The sequence below is a fragment of the Polypterus senegalus genome, chromosome 15, assembly GCF_016835505.1.
Source record: "Polypterus senegalus isolate Bchr_013 chromosome 15, ASM1683550v1, whole genome shotgun sequence".
Taxonomy (NCBI): domain Eukaryota; kingdom Metazoa; phylum Chordata; class Cladistia; order Polypteriformes; family Polypteridae; genus Polypterus; species Polypterus senegalus.
In genome coordinates this window covers 135,817,255-135,841,933 of record NC_053168.1, presented here as the reverse complement: position 1 = coordinate 135,841,933, position 24,679 = coordinate 135,817,255, and the positions used below count along the sequence as shown (strand labels likewise).

At 43.0% G+C, this 24,679-nt stretch overlaps 1 long non-coding RNA gene across 2 annotated transcripts in view; it reads left to right on the top strand.

Annotated features, from left to right (window-relative positions):
- Positions 1-24,679, top strand: part of LOC120515418 — a 93,513-nt gene that overhangs the window by 23,690 nt on the left and 45,144 nt on the right. For both annotated transcript variants that reach the window (XR_005630651.1, XR_005630652.1), the window contains one exon: positions 18,756-18,815. This is a non-coding gene — a long non-coding RNA (uncharacterized LOC120515418). The remainder of the gene's footprint in view (positions 1-18,755; positions 18,816-24,679) is intronic.

The following is a 24,679-nucleotide window of genomic DNA, read 5'->3' as shown; positions in this document are numbered from 1 at the left end:
AAATTGATCAAGTGGATAAGTGTTGTTTTGTGTTTTTTTTTTCTTTTTGCCTTAATGAAACTTCCTAGTGTCGGACAGTTGAGCAGCACTGGAACTCAAAGTGACACGAGAGTTATAAAGTGGTTGTAATGTATACTTTGCTTTATTCGTCAAAGCATTTTTTTTTTTTTTTAAAAGGCTGACATGCTTTCCAGAAATGCCTTTTGGTAAGCCAGCTGAATATGAAATAATGCTGTGAGGCCCAGTGATGGGAAATTAGGAATGACAGGCTCAAGATAAAGGGGTGCAGCCATTGAAACAGTGTCTGATGAAGATTTAGAGTGATGGCTGAGCCACGTGAATTGTTTATCCCAGCTGCCACACAACTACTGCAAGCCAAGAGCAGTGTAATAATTTATTTGAGAAAACACAGTTTAGTACAGTGAGAAAAGAGAAGCACACTATGCCTCTGACAACCAAGCAAGATAGGTATGAATAAAAGAATCAGATTTATTTGGTGATGCAGACAAAACGGCAAAGAAATAGGTACACGGGACATGCTCCGACTCCAGATTAGGAAAGGAGACGCATTGAATTAAGCACTAGAATGTGCCGTCTGTTTTGTAAAGAGATTATTTGTAAATGCTGCTGACCTGTAAGCCCACAGAAAAGATGTGAATTCTACACTAACTTTAAATACATCTGGAAGTACTAAGGAAAAAAAAAATCCCAAAAAGAAAGGTTTGCCCAAAATCCATGATGAGCTAACCGTGGCTTATGGTAACACTGTTTTTAGCTCAGATTGGATTCATTCTGCAAGCTTGCTGACAAATTAATTGTTTCTAAACCCTTTCTTTTGAGATTTAAATAACTACAGCTGTTCTGAAAGGCGAGTCAAAGATGCACATTGTATGTGACAACCAAAATAAATCTGAGGAAACTCTGTAATCTGCAAAAGGGACGAATAAACTTTAAATCTTCATTTTTGGCTCGGCGTATATAACATCGTTCTAGATTACTTTAAAAATCTCTGAACAGCTCTCATTACTGACTGAAAACGCCACCAACCCTAGTCGTGTTTTACAAAAACTTGTCTTTTTTTGGTGAAATTTCTGTGCACTCCTTAAAGGCTCTGTAATAAAAAATTCTCTATTACATTTAAAATCTAAGATTAGATTTAAAATCTATGACCAGCTATCATTAGCTACATAAAATATGACCAGTTTAAAAAAAAAAGAAAAAAAAGAAAAAAGTTGTCTTCTCTTTGTGAAATTTCTGCTCAGACCTTTAAGGCCCATTCAATTAACCCAGCAATGCATTTAATTTGACAGACGTCCAAGTGAGCTCAATATTATCTACAAGAAAAAAGAGCTAAACTTTTCAAATTTCATAATCTATGCCTTTTACTAAAAGGGTTTATAGTTTCAAAATGTTCATATTTTGAAATTTAACTAATTAGAAGGAATCGCCTGAAAGCTCTGTGATTACCAAAAAAATCGGTGTAGTTCTTTCAACCTTTTAATTAAAAAAAAAAAAATTAACATTTTCAGCCACTTTGATAATAATAACTACGTATGTTAGCTTATCTCTGACTATTTTTAGTTGATTGTAATTAGCACATAATAAATAAAAAAAAATAAGGTTTTGTATTTTGTGTCACCTTGATGGACTGGTATCCCATCTAGGAACCATTCCTGCTCTTATTGCCAGGACAGGCTGAGTACCCTGGTCATGGAAAAAGCAGGCAAAAATTAAATTAAATTAATTAAAAAAAATATATATATATAATATAATGTGTGTGTGTGTGTGTGTATTTATGTGTATATATATATATATATAATGAAAATGATCAACCTACAGAGCCCTGAATTCAAAGACGCCCCAAAAATCAGAGTGAAAAAATGATGTGGCAGGCTAGTCCATTTTGCCCAAATTGAATTGCAGCAACTCCAAATTGTACGCAGCACTTTGTATGGCCCCTGTGTTCTTGTATACATGCCTGACAACATCGGTGCATGCTTCTAATGAGATGACAGATGGTGTTGTGGGGGATCTCCTCCCAGATCTGGACCAGGGCATCACTGAGCTCCTGGACAGTCTGAGGTGCAACCTGGTGGCATTGGATGCACCAAAACATAATGTCCCAGAGGTGTTCTATTGGATTTAGGTCAGGAAAGTGTGGTGGCCAGTCAATGGTATCAATTCCTTCATCCTCCAGGAACTGCCTGCATACTCTCACCACATGAGGCCAGGAATTGTCGTGCACCAGGAGCCACTGTACCAGCATAGGGTCTGACAATGGGTCCAAGGATTTCATCCTGATACCTAATGGCAGCCAAGGTGCCTTTGTCAAGCCTGTAGCGGTCTGTGTGACCCTCCATGGATATGCCTCCCCAGACAATCATTAACCCACCACCAAACTGCTCATGCTGAATGATGTTACAGGCAGCATAATGTTCTCCATGGCTTCTCCAGACCCTTTCACTTCTGTCGCGTGCTCAGGGTGAACCTGCTCTCATCTGTAAAAAGCACAGGGCACCAGTGGTGCATCTGCCAATTCTGGTATTCTATGGCGAATGCCAATCGAGCTGCATGCTGCTGGGCAGTGAGCTCAGGGCCCATTAGAGGACATGGGGCCCTTGGGTCATCCTCATGAAGTCAGAGACATTGACACCAGTGGCCTGCTGGAGGTCATTTTGTAGGGCTCTGGCAGTGCTCATCCTGTTCCTCCTTGCCCAAAGGAGCAGATACTGGTCCTGCTGATGGGTTATGGACCTTCTATGGCCCTCTCCAGCTCTCCTAGAGTAACTGCTTTGGGGGTCATCTCATTGTTGCCCCTCTAGTGCATCTGTTGTTAATTTCATTAACACCACAGCAGCTGAAACTGATTAACAACCCCCTCTGCTACTTAACTGACCAGATTAATATCCCATAAGTTTCATTGACTTTATGCTATACTCTTGATTAAAAAGTGTTCCTTTAATTCTTTTGAGCAGTATATATATATATATATATATATAAATATATATTGTGTGTGTAAAATATATATATATATACTGTATGTATATATATATATATATATATATATATATATATATATATATATACTGTATTAATTGTAAGGGACAGTTGGAAGTTTATCTCGGCCGGACTCTCTCTCTCTCTCTCTCTATATATATATATATATCTTTATATATATAATATATATATATAATATTGTAAAGAAAGCACGAACAACCACATTTAAGAAATGGTGAATTCGTCCACATATACTGTAGAACTGGTGCTTGCAAATACTGGTCCGACATGAAAGTTCAAGGAAATGGAACGGGAATGCTGGGAAAGGATTCGCTGAGGTAGATGGGATGTAGTGATGTCATTATTGGGGGACCAGAGGGATGGAAGGAACCCGGAAGTGGTTTGGACTCCTGGCTAGGGTTTTCGGGTGAATTCACAGTGGCGTTTTCTCGTCTTTCCTGTCGAAACAAAGAGAGAGTGGTTAGTACACTGCCGTCGTCCCCTGACGTGTGATTTTGCACTGCTCGTCAGGTGTTTAAGCTACTCCCTAAATGCTCGTGCATGGCATGAGATAGAGATATATATGTAATATACGGATCCATCCATCCATTACCCAACCCGCTATATCCTAACTACAGGGTCACAGGGGTCAACTGGAGCCAATCCCAGCCAACACAGGACGCAAGGCAGGAAACAAAGCCCGGGCAGGGCGCCAGCCCACCGCAGATAATATATGGATATATGGATAATTCGAGTGTTAGCAAGCATTTCATGTAAAAACTCTGGCTGAAGAGACTAATTTATTTTACTGATGCTTCAGAGATCACAGGAATGACAGAATTTATCACAAATAACGCAAGTTTGCTTCCAAATGTCCAAAACACACTTCGTATGGAATGGTCCATCTAGCAACTCCATGTACAACCGTAAGGAAATCACTCAATGGGAGATTTTACAGTACTTTTTGTTACTGTAAAATAATAGAATCAAGTACATTAGACAGACTGTATTAATCCGAAGTGGAAATTCAGATGCATACAGCAGTAGAAACATATAACAAAACAAGAATACAGACTCGCAGGACACCCAATATAGCCAATCAATCGATAAATTTAATAATTTATTTAGCAGTGGGCAGAAAAGACCCCCCCAAAGGCACTTCTTAGCACACCATGGTGGAATGAGCCTCTAGCTAAAAGTGCTCCAAGGCAGCACCTTCTTGGTGCGGATGAAGGACATTTTTCATGATGGCCTTAACTTCTCTTGCTTGCTGTAATAAATTATTATATACTAGCTGTGTAAGCCCAGGCTCCTAGAAACTATTGAAATCGTCAGAAAAAAATTTGAAATGCAGTGTCGGCGGTTTTGTTTTACAGGACGTGCTCGCTCCTCTGTTGTCTATCAGCGGCTAAGTGAGTTTCTCTCTCCTCGGAGGATTCATTTTACCGATGTGCTCACCTCACTTGTCTATCAGCAGCTAAGTGAGTTTGTCTTTTGTTGGCGGTTTCACTTTAGGCGATGGAGTCGCTTTCTTTGAGCTTCATGCTGTAGCCTTGTACTTCCGGGCCGGACAGACAGACACACACACTTCCACGCATTACTACTCTGGGCATCTCTCTCCTAGGAGGATTCGTTTTGCCGATGTGCTCACATCACTTGTGTTTATTAGCGGCTAAGCAAGTTTCTGTTTCCTCGGAGGCGGAGCTCTTACCCCGACTCCACCTCTCACTTCTGGGTCGGACAGAGAGACACACACACTTCCATGTGTTGACATTGATATGTAAGAGGTGTCAGGTTTTATCCAGCATTTCCCCTGGCTGGGGTTCACAGTTGTGTTTTTTTGTTTTTAATGCCTAATTTCATGTCATTGATTGTTGTATTTGTTTCTTTGATTTATTATGTAGATTTTTCTTTGTGTTCGTTTTGTAAGTGGCCTCAGATATGTCCCTTGTGTTTTGTGGGTGGTTCCCCCAAAGGGGTGGGGCCACCTGCCAATCACCACCAGGAATGGCCCTCCGCCTTATTTAAATGAGGGCCTCCCACGGTTGCTGACGGTTCATTGCGAATGAGCTGGGGAGTGGAGTGGAGTTACTTGTGATTTGCTGTGCTTTGTGTTTTTGCTTCTTGATTTTTTTTCTGGTATTTTTCAACCCTGTGCTTTGTGTTTCGACTTCATGTTTGGATTCTGTTTTGGGACTTTGTAGATTGCCTTGCTTCTTCAGGCGATTCCTTGTGCCCTTTGGGGCTTCGTGTATTGAAGAGCCTTTTAGAAAACAAACCCTTTTATTAGAAATTTGCAAGGCCCTTTTTGGGTTCTGGTTGGTACTTTTGACAGTGGTTTTACTCCTTCTAGTGGGTAACTTTTGGAAAGTGTTTAGGTACCCGTGCTTCGGAACAGCCCAGTTTCATGATGATAAGAAAAGACTTTATTGCAGGGGTCCTCAGTCATGGTCCTGGAGGGCCGCAGTGGCTGCAGGTTTTTGCTCCAACCCAATTGCTTAATAAGAAGCACTTATTGCTCACGTAACACTTCTGCTTCACTTTAGTTGTCTCGCTCGTTAAGATTTTGGACCCTTATTTCTTATTTTAGTCTTAATCAACTGTATTCTGGGTTTGTAATTGCTCCTAATTTGCAATGACATGCAAATGACAAAAGAGACCAGCATTCCTCCATTTAGCTTGTTACCATTTACACCTGTGTGGATTTGTCATGCACTGTTAGAGTTAATTAAATACTTGGAAGGAAAGTGAAGAGAAAAAGTGAAGGACTGAGAATTAGACTTCAAATCATTTGAATGGTATCCTTATAAAGGGGAAGAAAATCTAGGATATGATAATTACCTGACATGGCAGCGTTAAAGCACTAACAAGCCATTCCATTAAACTATTGGCAAGAATTGCTTTCTAATTAAGCAACCGGGTTAGAACAAAAACCTGCAGCCACTGCGGCCCTCTAGGACTGTGACTGAGGACCCCTACTTTATTGTCATTGTAGTACTGAGATAGGACAATGGCATCTCATGAATTTTCCTTAAGCAACACTACGGGGCTTTGCCCCCTTCTCGCATCGCTCACCTACCCTAACCCCCCCAGGCCCCAAAGAGCGACACACGAGCCACTTCCCGTCTCTGCCACTCGTGTTGTGAAGAGGGGGGCTGAACGTACCCCAAAGAGATGCAGTCACTCCTTTGAAACCCCCTCTTAAACGGTGATGCAACGGGAAACAAAAACAGTGGAACCTCGGTTCACGACCATAATTAGTTCCAAAACTCGTCGTAAACCGATTTGGTTGTGAACCGAAGTAATTTCCCCCATAGGATTGTATGTAAATACAATTAATCCAGTCCAGACAGTACAAACTGTATGTAAATATATTCTTTTAAAGATTTTTAAGCACAAATGTAGTTAATAATACCATAGAATGCGCAGTTTAATAGTAAACTAAATGTAAAAACACTGAATAACACTGAGAAAACCTTGAACAACAGAGAAAATTAAAAAAAAAACGAACCGCTCGCTAAAAATACTTTTTTTTTAATGAATTTTAAGCACAGGGAAAAAATGAACATTTGAAAAATCTGTAATTTAATAAACAACCAAGAAAAGTAACATTGCAACAATGCAGGCTATGAAACGATCGCTGTAAACAGAAGTGAAGTGGAGGTTGATATCCAATAGAAAAAAGTCTTCATTAAATACAATGAGGTTAAAACAATGCTCGGATCTGTCTCTTTAAAAACAAGCCTGGTGCATTCTTTAACCGTCTTCTCTCTCGTGCACGCGTGCGTGTGTCTCTCTGTCGCTCGCGTGCGTGTGTGTCTCTCTCTCGTGCGTCTGTGTGTGTCTCTCTGTCGTTCGTGTGCGTGTGTGTCTCTCTATTGTGCGTGTGTGTGTCTTGCATGTGTCTGTGTGTGTGTGTCTGTGTCTCTCTCTCTCTCTCTCTCTCTCTCTCTCGATGCACAGGGAGACTGAACACGTGCGGAAATCATCGGCGCGCACAAACTGAAAGGGAAACTGGCTTGTTCGTATACTGAGTGTGTGGTCATGAAAAGATGCAAAAATTTGGTGAACTTTTTGGTCGTAAACCGATTTGTACATGTTCCGAGACGTTTGTGAACCGAGGTTCCACTGTGCAGTTTGTTTTTTTACCTCCTCTTTGCTCATTACATCTCGTGCGCCCCTTATTTAAACGCCTGCACAGCAGCTGTCCTTTTGTCTCACTGCCTCGTCTCTCTTCTCCCCCAGACATCATCTGCTCCTGTTGGGGGTCAAGCTCCCAAGGTGCGCCCCTATGAAGAGGAAGATTTTCTGTTCTTTTAATTGAACTGTCCCCTCCTGGCAACACGAATTAGACGATCTACAAGTCTCCGACTTAAAGTTTAAACCTGAACAATATATTCAACCTCTTTTCGCTGTTCCGTTGTTTCACCGAGTAATGATTTCTGGTTGTTTGCACCAATGCGATCATTACTATCATTTTTTTGAGACTTTCACATTTTCCTGCTTTCATTATATCTAACTTGCTCTGCATGTGTATCGCACTAACATTTTAAATTCTTTACAACGTTCTACTTTGTCATCTACTCTTTGTCTTTTATTTCCAGCCTCAGGGCTGTTTAAATCTCTTGGCACAAAGTCTCATCATGCAGGGCATGAAAGTGTCTCTCTGAGAAAGTTGCATCTCGTCTCTCTGAAAAAGTCTTGTCTCATACCAAGACTTTTTTTATATAATAGAGAAATAGGAAAATTATGGTGTTTAACCCTTTAAAGTCTGCCCTATTGTTTTTGGACCCACCAGTGGGACCAAACTATAAATCAAAATTAAAAAGCCTAATTAGAAAAGCAAGTAAATGTTAGGTTTTATTCAAAGTTTTGCCATTTTAAATGTCTCATTGCATACTCCGGTACCACAGTTTTTGTTTCTTCCCTTAAAGATGGCCAAACTGCGGCATCACAGCACCAGCTGCCCACCATCAACTTTCTTACATGCCCTGATTTCAATTTTGTAAAATTTGACAGACTGACTATTTTCTACTAATTGAGAGGCACGTTTTCAACTTTCAAATAACCCAACATTCCACTTTCTATATTTCATAATTTTTTGGATGTTTTTAAATCTTGCAGTTATTGGTGTTTGTAATTTGGATACTCTTTACCAAGTATATCTGCCCTTCATAATGATGCGTAGGCCTGGGGTCTTCAGTTATGGATATTCATGCCATGGATAGTTATTTAAAAACTGTAAAAGGTGGGGAAAAATCACATTTTTGTACTGCTTCAAAACAGTAAAAGTAGACATATTATTTGTAGATATTTCACAACAAAGAACATTCAAAGTGCATTTTATGGTAAAAACTTGAATGAATTTAAGTTTATAAGTTTGAATATAAGTTTTTCTGCTTCAAAGTAACTAATTCTTGAGCTGTAAAAATGTCTGACCTTTAATTCTGAGGGCTAAAACATTCATTTTGAGTCAGGGATGTTGAAGTCATGGCCAGTGTGGTGGATGGCTGGTCTTTCTGCCCAGCTGGGACGCCTGGAAGGACTGGGCGAGGGACAATACCTACCCCAGGCCACGAGAGGGCAGTCACCCTGGTCTGCATAGGGGCCACGGGATCAGAGCTTAGAAGCTCAACCCTGTTAGGACCCGTGGACTGCAGCACTTTTGCCACCACTGGAAGTGCTTCCGGAAGAAATTCCAGGCACACCTGGAGTGCTTCTGGGTGCTCATGCGGCACTTCCACCACAACAGGAAGTGCTGCAGGAAGTCATCAGAGAGCACCTGGAGCACATCTGGGGCATTATAAAAGGGGCTACCTCACTCCATTAGATGAACCGGAGTTGGGAAGAAGAGGAGAGGAGAGGAGGTGGCAGAAGAATTGAGAGAAGAATAAAGGAAAGAAGGGACTGTGAGCTAATTGTAGCTGATTTAGTGCAAACAAACCCCAGGCAGGGTGCCAGCCCAACGCAGGGCGCACACAAACCAACCAAACACTAGGAACAATTTAGAATCGCCAAATCCACCTAACCTGCATGTCTTTGGACTGTAAGAGGAAACTCATGCAGACACGGGGAGAACATGCAAACTCCACGCAGGGAGGACACAGGAAGCGAACCCTGGTCTCCTAACTGCGAGGCGGCAGCACTACCCACTGCGTCACCCTGCCAAACCTGGCTGTAGTAATTTTTGCATAATTCTGAAATTCAGGCTAGCCATTTACACATGCGTATAGGTCAGGTCAGGTTGGAGAGCATACACTGGTATGGCACATTGCCACACTCACCACACGATGAAACAGCTCAGGATCCTGGTTGGAAACTCCTCTCAGGCAGACACGCGGTCCAGTGCCACTCTCCAGAAGTTGCCATTAATCTACCACAGCCAGGTATTACATGGGCATCCACTTGGCCTGGTCCAGCCAATCCGGTCCACAACAATGAGGGTCCTGCGAGCCGGATCACCCTCGGGGAATCGTGCCACATGGCCGAAGGTTGGCATCCTTCAACATCTGCAGTAAGATGCTGCAGATGTTCTACCAGACGGTTGAGGCGAGTGCCCTCTTCTACGCGGTGGTGTGCTGGGGAGGCAGCATAAAGATGAAAGACGCCTCACGCCTGGACAAACTTGTTAAGAAGGCAGGCTCTATTGTAGGAGTAAAGTTGGACAATTTAACATCTGTGGCAGAGCGACGGGCACTAAGCAAACTCCTGTCAATCATGAAGAATCCACTGCATCTACTGAACAGGATCATCTCCAGGCAGAGGAGCAGCTTCAGTGACAGACTTTTGTCACCGTCCTGCTCCACTGACAGACTGAGGAGATCGTTCCTCCCCCACACTATGCGACTTTTCAATTCCACCCGGGGGAGTAAATGCTAACATTAATTTTATTTTTATTTTTTTCATTTTTAATTACTATTTAATTTAATATTGTTTCTTTGTATCAGTATACTGCTACTGGATTATGTGAATTTCCCCTTGGGATTAATAAAGTATCTATCTATCTATCTATCTATCTATCTATCTATCTATCTATCTATCTATCTATCTATCTATCTATCTATCTATCTATCTATCTATCTATCTATCTATCTATCGCCATAACTGACCCTCCCTGATAAAGCAGGTAATGTGCCTCATTCGGGACTCCATGAGTAACACAAAGTCAAACCAGCAGTACCCAAGGATTCTCTGAAGAGACACAGGAGTCCAGTCTTCATCTCAGCTCATTGGATAGCGTCCACGTCTCACAAACAGGAAGCACCAGGACTCTAAAGACTTGAACCTTCGTCCTTTTGCATAGTGTAGATGCCACGTGGGCTGGACGGGTATCCTGTCATTAAAAAGAGAAGATATCACAGGGTTTTTTTTATTACCCCAGCATGCTAGATGGCAGCAGCCCGGAATCCACAGGGCATACCGAAATAGAGAGATAGTTATTGGGAGGAGAGAAAACCTGTGGTTTGTGCTTTTGTACCATGTTGGAGGTATCTGTTGTTAATAAACAAACTTTATTTGAACCTGGGACTGTGATTCTGTGTTTATGTTGGGGTTTGGCCTTACTGATGCCCGGGTATCCATCACAATAGATATTAGGAGTGCCACACACCCCTCTCCATTGACCTCATGACCCGTGCTCTCCCGATCTCACCATAGACATGAATGTCACTGCCGAGGTAAGCAAACCTCTTGACAAGGACGACATTCTCTCTGCAGACAGACACACTGATGATGGCCGTGCCCAAGGGGTTATTAAAGGCCTGGCTCCTGGTTTTTATCAGGACACTCGCAAGCCCAGACACTCGGACCTCTTTCTCAGTCTCTCGAGAGCCCCGATCAGAGCAGACTCAGAGTCCCGTCCCACCCTCCTGAAATAACCATCTACCTGCCACAGCCAGATGTTGTGTGGGCATCTCCTTGGCCTGGCCCAGACACTCGGGTCCTCGCCACATGGCCGTAATGCACAATGCAGATAATGTACCTCATTTGGGACTCTATGAGCAACCACTCTCTTGACACAAAGTCAAACCAGTAGCACCTGAGGATTCTCGTAAGAGACCCAGTACCGAAGGAGTCCAGTCTTTATCTCAGGTCACTGGATAGCGTCCATGTCTCGCAACCATGTAGGAAACCAGGAAGCACCAGGACTCTAAAGGTCCTTTCACAAAGATATCAGGAGCGCCACACACCCCTTTCCAGCGAGTCACCAGAGACATGAACGTTTCTGCCGAGGTCAGTAAACTTCTTGACACTTGTGATATTCTCTCTGTAGACAGACAGACAGACAGACTGCCGATGGCTGTGCTCAAGAGTTCATTGAAGGCCTGGATCTTGCTTTTTATCAGGACACTCGCAAGCCCAAACACTCAAGCACTGATATGAATTGATATTACACGGATATTGGTTAACATATTTGCTGTGGAATAACCAGCTTTACCTGAAGACCCCGGTCAGCACAGTTATAGTATTTCCTCTTCCTCAGAACAATGCGGTGAAAGGCCTAAAACCCAAAGAAGAGACTTAATCTCATTAGAATTGCTTGTCAGATCTGACCTTGGGAAGATACCAACCAGTATGAATGACACCGTATGCTGGAATCAGGGGCCCTTCTGTCATTTCATCAGCCTTATCATTTTAACTATAGTGGGAAGAAAAACGTCACATACGAACTAACTGCCGAAAAACACGGTGTGAGACAAAGAAAGGTTCTGTTTCGATTATCAATGAAATTGCTGCATGCCAGTTTATGAACAATTGTATTTGAAAGATAGATAGAGATACTTTATTAATCCCAAGGGGAAATTCCCATACTCCAGCAGCAGCATACTGATAAAGAACAATATTAAATTAAAGAGTGATAACAATGCAGGTATAACAGACAATAACTTTGTATAATGTTAACGTTTACCCCCACCCTCCTCGGGTCACATAGTGTGGGGTCTCCTCAGTCTGTCAGTGGAGCAGGACGGTGACAGCAGTCTGTGCTGAAGCTGAAGCTGCTCTGTCTGGAGATGATCCTGTTCAGTGGATGCAGTGGATTCTCCATGACTGACAGGAGCCTGCTCAGTGCCCGTCGCTCTGCCACGGATGTCACACTGTCCAGCTCCATGCCTACAATAGAGCCTGCCTTCCTCACCAGTTTGTCCAAGCGTGAGGCGTCCCTCTTCTTTATGCTGCCTCCCCAGCACATCACCGCGTAGAAGAGGGCGCTCGCTACTACCGTCTGGTAGAACATCTGCAGCATCTTATTACAGATGTTGAAGGACGCCAGCCTTCTAATGAAATATAGTTGGCTCTGTCCTCTCTTGCACAGAACATCAGTATTGGCCGTCCAGTCCAGTTTATCATCCAGCTGCACTCCCAGGTATTTATAGGTCTGTACCCTCTGCACAGTCACCTCTGATAATCACGGGGTCCATGAGGGGCCTGGTCCTCCTAAAATCCACCACCAGTTCCTTGGTCTTGCTGGTGTTCAGTTGTAGGTGGTTTGAGTCGCACCTTTCATAAAGTCCTTGATTAGGTTCCTATACTCCTCCTCCTACCCACTTCTGATGCAGCCCATGATAGCAGTGTCATCAGCGAACTTTTGCACGTGGCAGGACTCCGAGTTGTATTACAAGTCTGATGTATGTTGGCTGAACAGGACCGGAGAAAGTTCAGTCCCCTGTGGCGCTCCTGTGTTGCTGACCACAATGTCAGACCTGCAGTTCCCAAGACGCACATACTGAGGTCTGTCTGTAAGATAGTCTACGATCCATGCCACCAGGTGTGAATCTGCTCCCATCTCTGTCAGCTTGTCACTAAGGAGCAGAGGTTGGATGGTGTTGAAGGCGCTAGAGAAGTCCAGAAACATAATTCTTACTGCACCACTGCCTCTGTCCAAGTAGGAGATCTGAAGGTGAGAGCGTGAGCATAATAAAAGTACCTTGGCTCACTGGGTATATGATTGGCAGGAACATACAGTAAGATACAACTAAGGTGACCAGAAAACAGGACACCACTTATTAATCAAGGGGTCCCCATTTGAACCCCTGAAGCAATTGAAGTTTCCAGTGTGTTGTTGGATGTCTATTAAATTTAATTTTCCTACCTTGGATTTTCATAAGATCACGCATATGTGCCCTGCGGTTCACCTTTCGGGCTCACGAGAGGTAGGTCCTTTCACTCCAGGACACGAGAGGGCACCATCACTGTTGATATCCATCATGATTTTAGGGTCTTATAGCGTTTTTTCTATGGTGGACGCCATTTTGTATAACCATTTTTAGGGTTGCACCCCGCCTTTCTAGGGGATATGGTCTCTGGGGTCGTGATCTCGAGTTTTTCAGGTAGACAGGATGAAACGTCAATGGTTGCACTAAGCTTTATCCAATCTGCAGATAAATCCTTCAAAACTCTTACTGTCATTGTCTCTTTGTGATTGATTTTCATGCCTTGCCTGGTTTTCGACTACTTGCCTTTCTTGTGGGTTTCGGTTGATTTTGTTTTTATGTGTATAGTTTGGCCTTTTGCACGCATTTCCTGGTTCAACTCAAAAAAAGCGAGTTATCGGTTTTCTGACGAGTCAGGATAATATCTTCTCAACGAGGACGGCTGACTCTCCGCCCCCTTCCACTTGGGCCGCTAAAATGCCGAGATGCCCTGCCATTCTGCTGAATGAATGTCCCGTCCGCATATTGACCGCTTGACAGAGCACCGAACCGCTCCGAGTCTTTTTTGCTTGCTGGACCTTTACACACCGTCGAGTTAATTTTGGGGACATTGTATATATTAAAACATTTTGTTTGGTAAACTTTGTGTTCCCACGGTCAATAACCATGTGCACTGTAAGTCGTATATTAAATCGAAGAGCGGGAGGGGTTCCCCTTTGGAGTTGCATGATGATATAGTTTGGTTGAGTTATGTTTGGGACACAATATACATTTTATTTAATGGTCGACCTGTTAAAAACTGGACATTTTTGTTATATTTTGACTATTTTAAATGGGGTGTCTCAAAAAAATGGGATATCTGGTCACCCAAAATATAACATTATATACCGTTTATCGTGCCAACTTCATCCAATTCATGATCCTGGCCAGCAGACCTGGGCACAAAATGAAAACCAACCCCGGAGCAGAGCAGCAGCACATCACAGATGAGCCACGTTTGTAGGAAACTTTGATGGCTCCCAAGACTTCACAGAGATTCTCATTTATGTTTTATTTGCGACTCGACATTGTTACAAAAGTTTAGGAGAAACGGCTTTAGACAGAAAGGAGACATGAGATACAACTGAGATAAAAGGAGTCAAAATGGAGAATTGCGTTTGAAAAAGCATGACATATTTTGTGAGGCCTCCTTCAAGGCTTCACATTTGTTTTTATTTATTAATGGACCAATGCCTTTATCTGACATCCAAGATATGATTGGTTACATTTCTGTTGTTTTTTTTTTTTGTCCAATTGGAGCACAGGCAGATGGAGTGACTTGCTCATGGTTACATACTGGTGTCAGAAGTGGGATCTGAACACACAATTTTCAGAGTCTGAAAACCTTAACCACTACGCCTCTTCTTCCAGAATCTAATTGGAGTACATCAATATAAATGAGAGCAAATAATAGTATTATTCAGAAGCAAAGACTGCACTTTTGTAATTATAGTTAAATCTTTTATTACCACAAACAACTGCTCATATATTTCACCATTTTTTACTGAGCACACAACAGCAACAATATTTATTTCTATAGCATATTTTCGTACAAATGATGTAGCTCAAAGTGCTTTACATAATGAAGAATAGAAAAATAAAAGACACAGTAAGAAAATAAAACAAGTCAACATTAATTAACATAGAATAAGAGTAAGGTCCAATGGCCAGGGGGGACAGAAAAAACAAAAAAACTCCAGACGGCGGAGAAAAAATAAAATCTGCAGGGATTCCAGGCCATGAGACCGCCCAGTCCCCTCGCAGTTAGGAGACCCGGGTTCGCTTCCTGGGTCCTTCCTGCATGGAGTTTTTATGTTCTCCCCGTGTCTGCGCAGGTTTCCTCCCACAGTCCAAAGACATTAAGGTTAGGTGGATTGGCGATTCTAAATTGTCCCTAGTGTGTGTGTGGTGTGTGTGTGTGTGTGTGTGTGTGCCCGGGGTTTGTTTCTTGCCTTGCGTTCTGTGTTAGCTGGGATTGGCTCCAGCAGAACCCTGTGACCCTGTAGTTAGGATATAGCGGGTTGGATAATGGATGGATGGATGGATGGATGAAAGTAAGGTTCGATGGCCAGGGAGGACAGAAAAAGCAAAAAAAAACTGGAGAAAAAAAAAAAAATCTGCAGGGCTTCCGCAGCCCCCTCTAGGCATTCTACCTAACATAAATGACCTCACAATCAGTCCTCATGGTATTCAGGGTTCACATGATGATGACAGTCATGTGGACTTCTGGCCTTTAATCCATCAATGTAGGGGCATCAATTCAACTCACCATCCATCCATCCATCCATCCATCCATCCATCCATTATCCAACATATATTCTAACTACAGGGCCACGGGGGTCCGCTGGATCCAATCCCAGCCAACACAGGGCACAAGGCAGGAAACAAACCCCGGGCAGGGCGCCAGCCCACCACAGGACGCACACACACACCAAGCACACACTAAGGACAATTTAGGATCACCAATTCACCTAAACTGCATGTCTTTGGACTCAATTCAATTCTTTATTGTCATGTGTACAAATACAAGTACCATGTACAATGTGAACATAGACAAAAAAAACCCACAGACAATAAATAAATGAATATAAATAAGTAAATAAATAAAACCAGAATCCTAGGAATAAATAGAGACAGTGGCAGAGGTATATGTGCAGGCAGCAGTGGAGGTGACGCAAGGTTACTGATTGCTCCTGAGTCTGATTAGAAACTGTTCCTGAACCTGGAGGTGCGCGTTCAAAATGGATTTTAGTCGCTTCCCAGATGAAAGGAGGGTGAAAAGTGACAGTGCTGGGTGGTTGGGGTCCCGCCTGATACGGTTCACTCTCCTGAGACAGCGTGTAGTGTGGATGTCATGGATGGCAGGGAGCTGTGTGCCCGTGATCTGCTGTGCTGTGTTCAGAGCTCTGCAGTCCTGCGCTGAGCAGTTGCTGTACCAGGATGTGATGCATCCTGTCAGGAGGGTGCTTTGAGCGGGTGGTGGTGGCGCAGATCACCACCACAGAAAACCAGAAAGAGAACAGCAGAGAAAGTAGGGGTTAATACGGAGTGTGGAGCCACCATGAATCCATCCATTATCCAACCCGCTATATCCTAACTACAGGGTAACGGGGGTCTGCTGGAGCCAATCCCAGCCAACACAGGGCGCAAGGCAGGAAACAAACCCCAGGCAGGGTGCCAGCCCACCACAGGCCACCATGAATGATAATGATAATTGAATATACAGTGGTTTGAAAAACTATTTGCCCCCTTCCTGATTTCTTATTCTTTTGCATGTTTGTCACACAAAATGTTTCTGATCATCAAACACATTTAACCATTAGTCAAATATAACACAAGTAAACACAAAATGCAGTTTTTAAATGATGGTTTTATTATTTAGGGAGAAAAAATCCAAACCTACATGGCCCTGTGTGAAAAAGTAATTGCCCCCTGAACCTAATAACTGGTTGGGCCACCCTTAGCAGCAATAACTGCAATCAAGCGTTTGTGATAACTTGCAATGAGTCTTTTACAGCTCTGGAGGAATTTTGGCCCACTCATCTTTGCAGAATTGTTGTAATTCAGCTTTATTTGAGGGTTTTCTAGCATGAAGCGCCTTTTTAAGGTCATGCCATAGCATCTCAATTGGATTCAGGTCAGGACTTTGACTAGGCCACTCCAAAGTCTTCATTTTGTTTTTCTTCAGCCATTCAGAGGTGGATTTGCTGGTGTGTTTTGGGTCATTGTCCTGTTGCAGCACCCAAGATCGCTTCAGCTTGAGTTGACGAACAGATGGCCGGACATTCTCCTTCAGGATTTTTTGGTAGACAGTAGAATTCATGGTTCCATCTATCACAGCAAGCCTTCCAGGTCCTGAAGCAGCAAAACAACCCCAGACCATCACACTACCACCACCATATTTTACTGTTGGTATGATGTTCTTTTTCTGAAATGCTGTGTTCCTTTTACGCCAGATGTAACGGGACATTTGCCTTCCAAAAGTTCAACTTTTGTCTCATCAGTCCACAAGGTATTTTCCCAAAAGTCTTGGCAATCATTGAGATGTTTCTTAGCAAAATTGAGACGAGCCCTAATGTTCTTTTGCTTAACAGTGGTTTGCGTCTTGGAAATCTGCCATGCAGGCCGTTTTTGCCCAGTCTCTTTCTTATGGTGGAGTCGTGAACACTGACCTTAATTGAGGGAAGTGAGGCCTGCAGTTCTTTAGACGTTGTCCTGGGGTCTTTTGTGACCTCTCGGATGAGTCGTCTCTGCGCTCTTGGGTAATTTTGGTCGGCCGGCCACTCCTGGGAAGGTTCACCACTGTTCCATGTTTTTGCCATTTGTGGATAATGGCTCTCACTGTGGTTCGCTGGAGTCCCAAAGCTTTAGAAATGGCTTTATAACCTTTACCAGACTGACAGATCTCAATTACTTCTGTTCTCATTTGTTCCTGAATTTCTTTGGATCTTGGCATGATGTCTAGCTTTTGAGGTGCTTTTGGTCTACTTCTCTGTGTCAGGCAGCTCCTATTGAAGTGATTTCTTGATTGAAACAGGTGTGGCAGTAATCAGGCCTGGGGGTGGCTATGGAAATTGAACTCAGGTGTGATACACCACAGTTAGGTTATTTTTAACAAGGGGCAATTACTTTTTCACACAGGGCCATGTAGGTTTGGATTTTTTCTCCTAAATAATAAAACCATCATTTTAAAAACTGCATTTTGTTTACTTGTGTTATATTTGACTAATGGTTAAATGTGTTTGATGATCAGAAACATTTTGTGTGACAAACATGCAAAAGAATAAGAAATCAGGAAGGGGGCAAATAGTTTTTCACACCACTATACTGTACACGGTATCAGGATTAAACTAAAATGAAGCTATGAGAAAGCCATCTTACAATAATGGTCTTTCATCAGTTTTTTAAAGTGCTCCACCGTATCGTCCTGGTGAATTTCTATCGGTAAGCGATTCCAGATTTTAGGTACATAACAGCAGAAGGCCGCCTCACCACTTCTTTTAAGTTTAGCTCTTGGAGTACTAAGCAGACACTCATTTTGAAGATCTAAGGTTACGATTTGGAGTGTAAGATGACAGGCATTCCGAGATATAGGATGAAGTGAGATGATTTAAGGCTTTGTAAGTCATAAGCAGTACTTGCAGATTGTTTCAAATTGCAAAAAATATCGAGACACTACTTGGAAGGTCTGAGCCAATTCTGCAACTTTGCTGAGATCTCTGGTGAAACTCGTGAGGAGACCCTTGTTGTGTTATTTTTATTTTATTTTTTTTCTAAAGCAAAAGACAATGGTGTCCATTTTATTTCTTTCTGATCTCATTGTTGTCAAGGACAAACCAAAAAAATAAATAAATAAAAAATAAAAGACCTGAAGGAGATCACTTTGTGGATTTTTCATTCCTATGGGCAATAGAAAATGTTTTCTTTTAATAAGGCTGATAACTTGAATGGCAATCCCATAAAACGGTTCACCTGCTTTTGGACGTCGCTCGGATGAACGTATTTTATGGTGCCTACGTGCTTGTTGATCATTTGATTTCTGTCACGGTGTTTTGTTTTTCTTTTCAGTCCCGAAAGCTTGAAGAATCATCAACCTCAATAGAGAAAAGAAGTCCTTTTGGTCAAAAGGTAATTGTTATACAGTAGTTTCTGATTGCCGGGATCCTTCAACCTGCACCGCCCAGCTCCTCCAGAACTGACAACCTGATTACAAATCATGTTATTGATGTGATGAATGTAAGATGTTTGCTAATAACTGCTCTCATACCATCTGTTAATCTTTGTTGTGATTAAGGAGGTAATCCTAATACCTATTATTCCTAATGACATGGCCAGGGTCTTTTGCTTATACGAGCTTAAAGCATTAGCCTTCAGAGGCAGGAAAAGAAGAAGTAGTGGAAGATATCAGCAATCTTGGATACAATTGAGAAATTGGCCCGTCCTCCACACAACAAAAGTGATACAAAAGAATTACACCCTCACTCTAGTCTATTTCCTCGTATAATCACACAAAATGATTTTTCTTAAATATGATAATAAATCACCAGCAAAATCAATATGGCAGAGTCCAACTGCTATGGTCTGATAACGCATCAATCAATATTTAGTATTTAGATTTTAATTAATACACAGCAGACTGGGAGCCTTTTAAGAGAGAAATATTATCTCAGATAAAATATCCAGCCATTGTTAGCATGCAAAAGTTGTCCCTCATATCTGTCATTGATCAGTCAGCCGTCTCTGTGATTAAAAACCCTAAGAAATTTCCAGGAAGGGTATAAACAGATTGTCCCTGTGTGTGTGTGTGTGTGTGTGTGTGCGTCTGTGACTCTGTGTCACTGTGAAGCCTGTCTGTTTAGGTCCAGATGCTAGTTAGCAGATGACAATAAAAGCCACTATAGCTACAAACCTTGTTAATAGCTGCTGATTTATGTTTGTTTATTTACTCCATATAAGCTGCGTGTCTAAATATGGGAATATTTGTATGAATATTGTGGTCGCCACGTCAAGGGTCAAGAAAAAACAAAATATTTTGGGGTGCCAACATGGCTCTCCCCGTTTACTAACAAAATCCAAAACAAAAATAATACATGATGGCGTAAATAAATGATAAGTGCCACGTGGCCTCTAATCGTTTTTGGCTCTGCCGATGGATCCTCAGCCTTGGAGCTCCTCTCTTCAGGTCATCGGCGTGATCAATGACACCACCTTTCAGGCGGTTGTCCCATTGGAGCCCCGGGGTGGGGTCAATTGACCTCACTGGGCAGTTTCTCAGCACTGTGCAGGAAGAAAATGATAAGACTGTTAGCGACAGTGCCCCCTCTCAACCCAGGGTGGTATCTCGGATGGTGATTCTCAGACACGCATGTGTGACGATATACAGTGCCTATAGAAACATTGAGGGCGGCACGGTGGCGCAGTGGTAGGAGACCCAGGTTCACTTCCCAGGTCCTCCCTGCGTGGAGTTTGCAGGTTCTCCCCATGTCTCCATGGGTTTCCTCCCACAGTCCAAAGACCTGCAGGTTCGGTGCATTGGCGATCCTAAATTGTTCCTAGAGTGTGCTTGGAGTGTGGGTGTGGGTGTGTGTGCGCCTGGGGTTTGTTTCCTGCCTTGCGCCCTGTGTTGGCTAGGATTGGCTCCAGCAGACCCCCGTGACCCTCTAGTTAGGATATAGTGGGTTGGATAATGGATGGATGGATAGAAACATTGAATTCCAGGGGATCGAGTTTGTGTTTTTTAACACAAATCGAGCACAAGACATTATGCTGATCAGAAGAGTGTTGAGCAGAATTTTGTTCTTCATCAACTCCTTCGGTAACTGTGTCTGTTTGGAGAATCCTTGTGTATCGCTGCTTTCACTTTGCGTTGAATGAGCAGTTGCCCATGGAGTCGCAGATGAGGCACATTTCCTGCATCGTGAGGGAGCATCACTTATAGCACTACGGCCATGTGGCGCGATTCCCAGAGGGTGAGCTGGCTCACAGGATCTTCATTGTTGGGGACCTGAGCGGCTGGACTAGGCCAAGGGGACGCTCATGTAACACCTCTCTAGATGGTCCTTTCTAAAGGGTGGGACTAGACCACATGTCTGCCCTGGGGGGTTTGCCAACCGGGATCCCGAGTTAATTTGTCATGTGATGGGTGCGACAACATGCTGTACCAGTACATGCTCCCCAACCTGGCCTGATCTGAGAATAGTGTTGAGCGGAATTTTGTTCTTCATCAACTGCTTAGGAGGAGCGTCCAATGGTGCCAAGTTTGAAAATGCTACCAAGGAAGACTTGTATGTGCTCCTTTCACTTTGTAGAAAAGAATCCCTGTTTCAAAGCAGCGCAGAGTCCTGGTGTGTAAGGAGCAGGTATGGAAAAAAATAGTTGTTTTTTCTGACACCGCAGGGACTGCACCTAATTTCGTTGTATTTGTTACAATAACTGCGGTAGGCTGGTGCCCTGCCCCGGGTTTGTTTCCTGCCTTGCGCCCTGTGTTGTAGTTGGGTTTGGCTCCAGCAGACCCCTGTGACCCTGTAGTTAGGATGTAGCGGGTTGGATAATGGATGGATGGATGTTACAATGACAATAAAGATATTCTGATTCAGGGGACTGGTGGCCACCACCAGAGGTTTGTATGGACGTTGTTGGGGCCCTGCCTTGGAGCACTTCTGCCACACCCAGTCAACGTGCCTTATAAAAGGAGTCTGCCTGCAGCCACTACTCCAGAGGCCACAATCGGGTGGAAGAGGACAAAGCTTGCTGGAGGAGCAGCGGTGACGAGAAAAGGTCAAACGAATGAAGAGGAGAGGTAGTTATCAACTGGAGAACTGTGCTATAAGGGTGGGAAACAGGGGAAAGCTGTTCCCACCTAAATAAATAAAGGTATGTGGCACCTGCACTTGTGTCCGTGCCTGTCTGCGTCGGTTAGGGTGGCTGGTATGCCCCCTGGTGGTCCACGCTGTTCAAAGGGTGATCTCTGATGGCTCCTGAGACTTGAAGGAGATTCTCATTTGTGTTTCATTTAAGAGTCAACTTTGTCACAGAGGTTTCTTCTAAAATTCCTGAAGAGTGTGTCACACACGTGCGAATAGGAGGCAGCTAAAGGGCCTGAGTAAGTGTAATGAAACATCTGACCAGGGGTGGCGGAGTGCGCTGACTGTCTTTCTCAGTTCTTCTGCAAGGTTCCGGTGCCTCAGAAGACGTCACTTCCGAAGCCGGCCCCTTTGCTGACGTCGCTTCCGAAGCCGGCCCCTTTGCTGACGTCACCTCCAAAGCCGGCCCCTTTGTTGACGTCACTTCCGGTTCCGGCCATTTTGATGACATCAGTTCCTCTCCAGGCCTTTAAAGCCCCCATCTTGGGCTACTATAGTCAGTTCTAGTTTGGACTCTGTGAAATGCACTTGAAGATTTATGATACAACAAACCCTTTAGCAGCTGGGAAAAACAATATATGGGTGGCTGCCCCAAACCTATGATGTCTTTGGCGTATTATTATTACAAGTGCTAGCTTTAGACAAAAAGGAAACATGAGATACAACTGAGGAAAAAGGAGTCGAAATGGAGAATCTGGTTTGAAGAGCATGTTCTATTTTGTGAGATCTCTTACTAGTCTTGTGTCAATCTCTTTCATATTTTTTTAATTATCATTTGGTGCCTTTACAACTTTTGAGATGTCGACAACATTTGTTCTGAGTTTTCAGTGACTTTCGTGTGGGCACACAGTGGTGTCAGTAGTGGGATATGAAATCCAACATCTTCACCACTGTGCCACCCTTTTCTTCTGGAATGAGTTTAATCTAATTGGATCACAGCAATATAAATTTAGAGCAGCTAAAAGTATTATTCAGAAGCAAGGCCTACAGTTTGGTAGGCAGTCTTTTATCACCACAAGCGACTGTCCATACATTTTACTTTATATTACTGAGCACACAATGCAGATGCTTTCAAAAAATGCTGAGATGTCTGCTGAAACTTGAGGGGAGACCCTTGTGAGATTATTGGGGTATTTTTGTTTCCTCAGGAGAAAAATCTAAAAAGCAGGAGACCCAAGAGTATGTCTCTGTTTAATTTCTTTTAGATCTCATTGTTGTCTTGGAGAAACCAAAAAAGATATGACGGAGATCTCGTTTTTTTCTTTTCTTTCAGTCCTATGGGTTCATCTTACCTATGCAGTTGTGAAATGTTGCTGGTGGCCTTGGATACTACGGAAGCCGAGAGAGGACGTACAATATCGTTATTTTTTTTAAATTGTTTCCTCAAGGTAACGGACTAATTTTATCGACATCTCGAGAAAACATAAGGGAATAATTTTATTGAGATCTCGATAAAACAAAAGATCCTGTTTTCTCGAAATTATGAAATAAGTCACGTCCTGTTTGAAATGGCAGAAGAACAGAACTGTATTGATCAGCGTGTCACATTTTTGTTCAATCAAGGCCGGACGCAGGCTGAAGTATGTTTATGCCTTAGTTTAGAAAATAATAACGTTGGTGTCTGTCATTTTAGAAGACGGTTAGCAAGGCTTCAGCTGTACAGGTGTCACGATCTAAGCGAGCCTGATGCCAGGAGCAATGGTCAAGTTTCGTTTTCTCGAGATTGCGATAAAATTATTCCATTATCTCAAGAAAGCAAATTTTCCTTTTCTCGACATCTCGATAAAATTATTCCATTATCTCGAGAAAACAAAGTTCATTTTCTCAAGGTCTCGATAAAATTAGTCTGTTATCTCGAGGAAGCAATTTAAAAAAAAATAATGATATTGCACGTCTTCTCTTGGCTTCCGTAGGATGCAATTCATCGCAACATAATAATATTCTGTTGGTGAAGAAAGGTTCACTGATCTTGACTTTGCTGACGATGCTGTGATCTTCGCGGAGTCAATGGAGGCTCTGATCGGGACTCTCGAGAGACTGAGCGATGAGTCTGAGTGTCTGGGCTTGCTATTGTCCTGATAAAAACCAAAGATCCAGGCCTTTAATGACCTCTTGGACACGGCCATCAGCAGTGTGTCAGTCTGCGGAGAGAGTGTCGACCTTTTCGAGAGGTTTACGTACCTTGGCAGTGACATTCATGGTGACTTTTCCTATGAAGTCAGTAGATGGATTGGGAGAGAATGGGGGGTCATGAAGTTGCTGGATAGGGGTGTATGGCGCTCCCGATATCAAGTCTTTAGAGTCCTGGTGCTTCCTGTCTTGCTATATGGTTGCGAGACATGGCCGCTATCCAGTGACATGAGATGAAGAATGGACTCCTTCGGTACTGTGTCTCTCTGGAAAATCCTTGGGTACCGTTGGTTTGACTTTGTGTTGCTCATGGAGTCCCTAATGAGGCAAATGACCTGGAATGTGAGGGAACGTCAGTTACGGCACTACGGCCAGGTGGGGCGTTAATGAAATGTATACTCATTGAGTGGCTGGACCAGGGCAAGGGGATGCCCATATAACACCTGGCTACGGCAGATAGAGGGTCATTTTCAGAGGGTGGGACTGAACCGTGTGTCTGCTTGGGGGGGTTGCCAACCGAGATCCCAAGCTGATTCGTCGTGTGGTGGGTGCAGCAACGTGATGTACCAGTTCATACTCTACAACCTGACCTGATGATGATAGTAATAATACATTTTATTTATATAGTGCCTTTCCCAGAATCCATCCATCCATCCATTAGCTGATTCCATATAGGGCTGTAGTCTATTAATTCTACGAGCGAGCTACTAAATTCCTCCTTAAATTATTGTGACGGTTATAATGTTAGATAATTCGGTTATGTCACCCTTGCCATACAAGTATTTACTAAAAAGGAATCAGGTCTGACCTGAACCCTGCTTTTCTTTCTTTCTTTCTTTCTTTCTTTCTTTCTTTCTTTCTTTCTTTCTTTCTAATTGCTCATTTTCTTCATCTCTCCCCACCTTTAGCCATGGAATTAATGAGGAAGTAGTTTGTAAAGACATTAATGAATGTCTGTATTAACTGTTTCAAAAGTAACTGCAATTATTGTGTATTAGA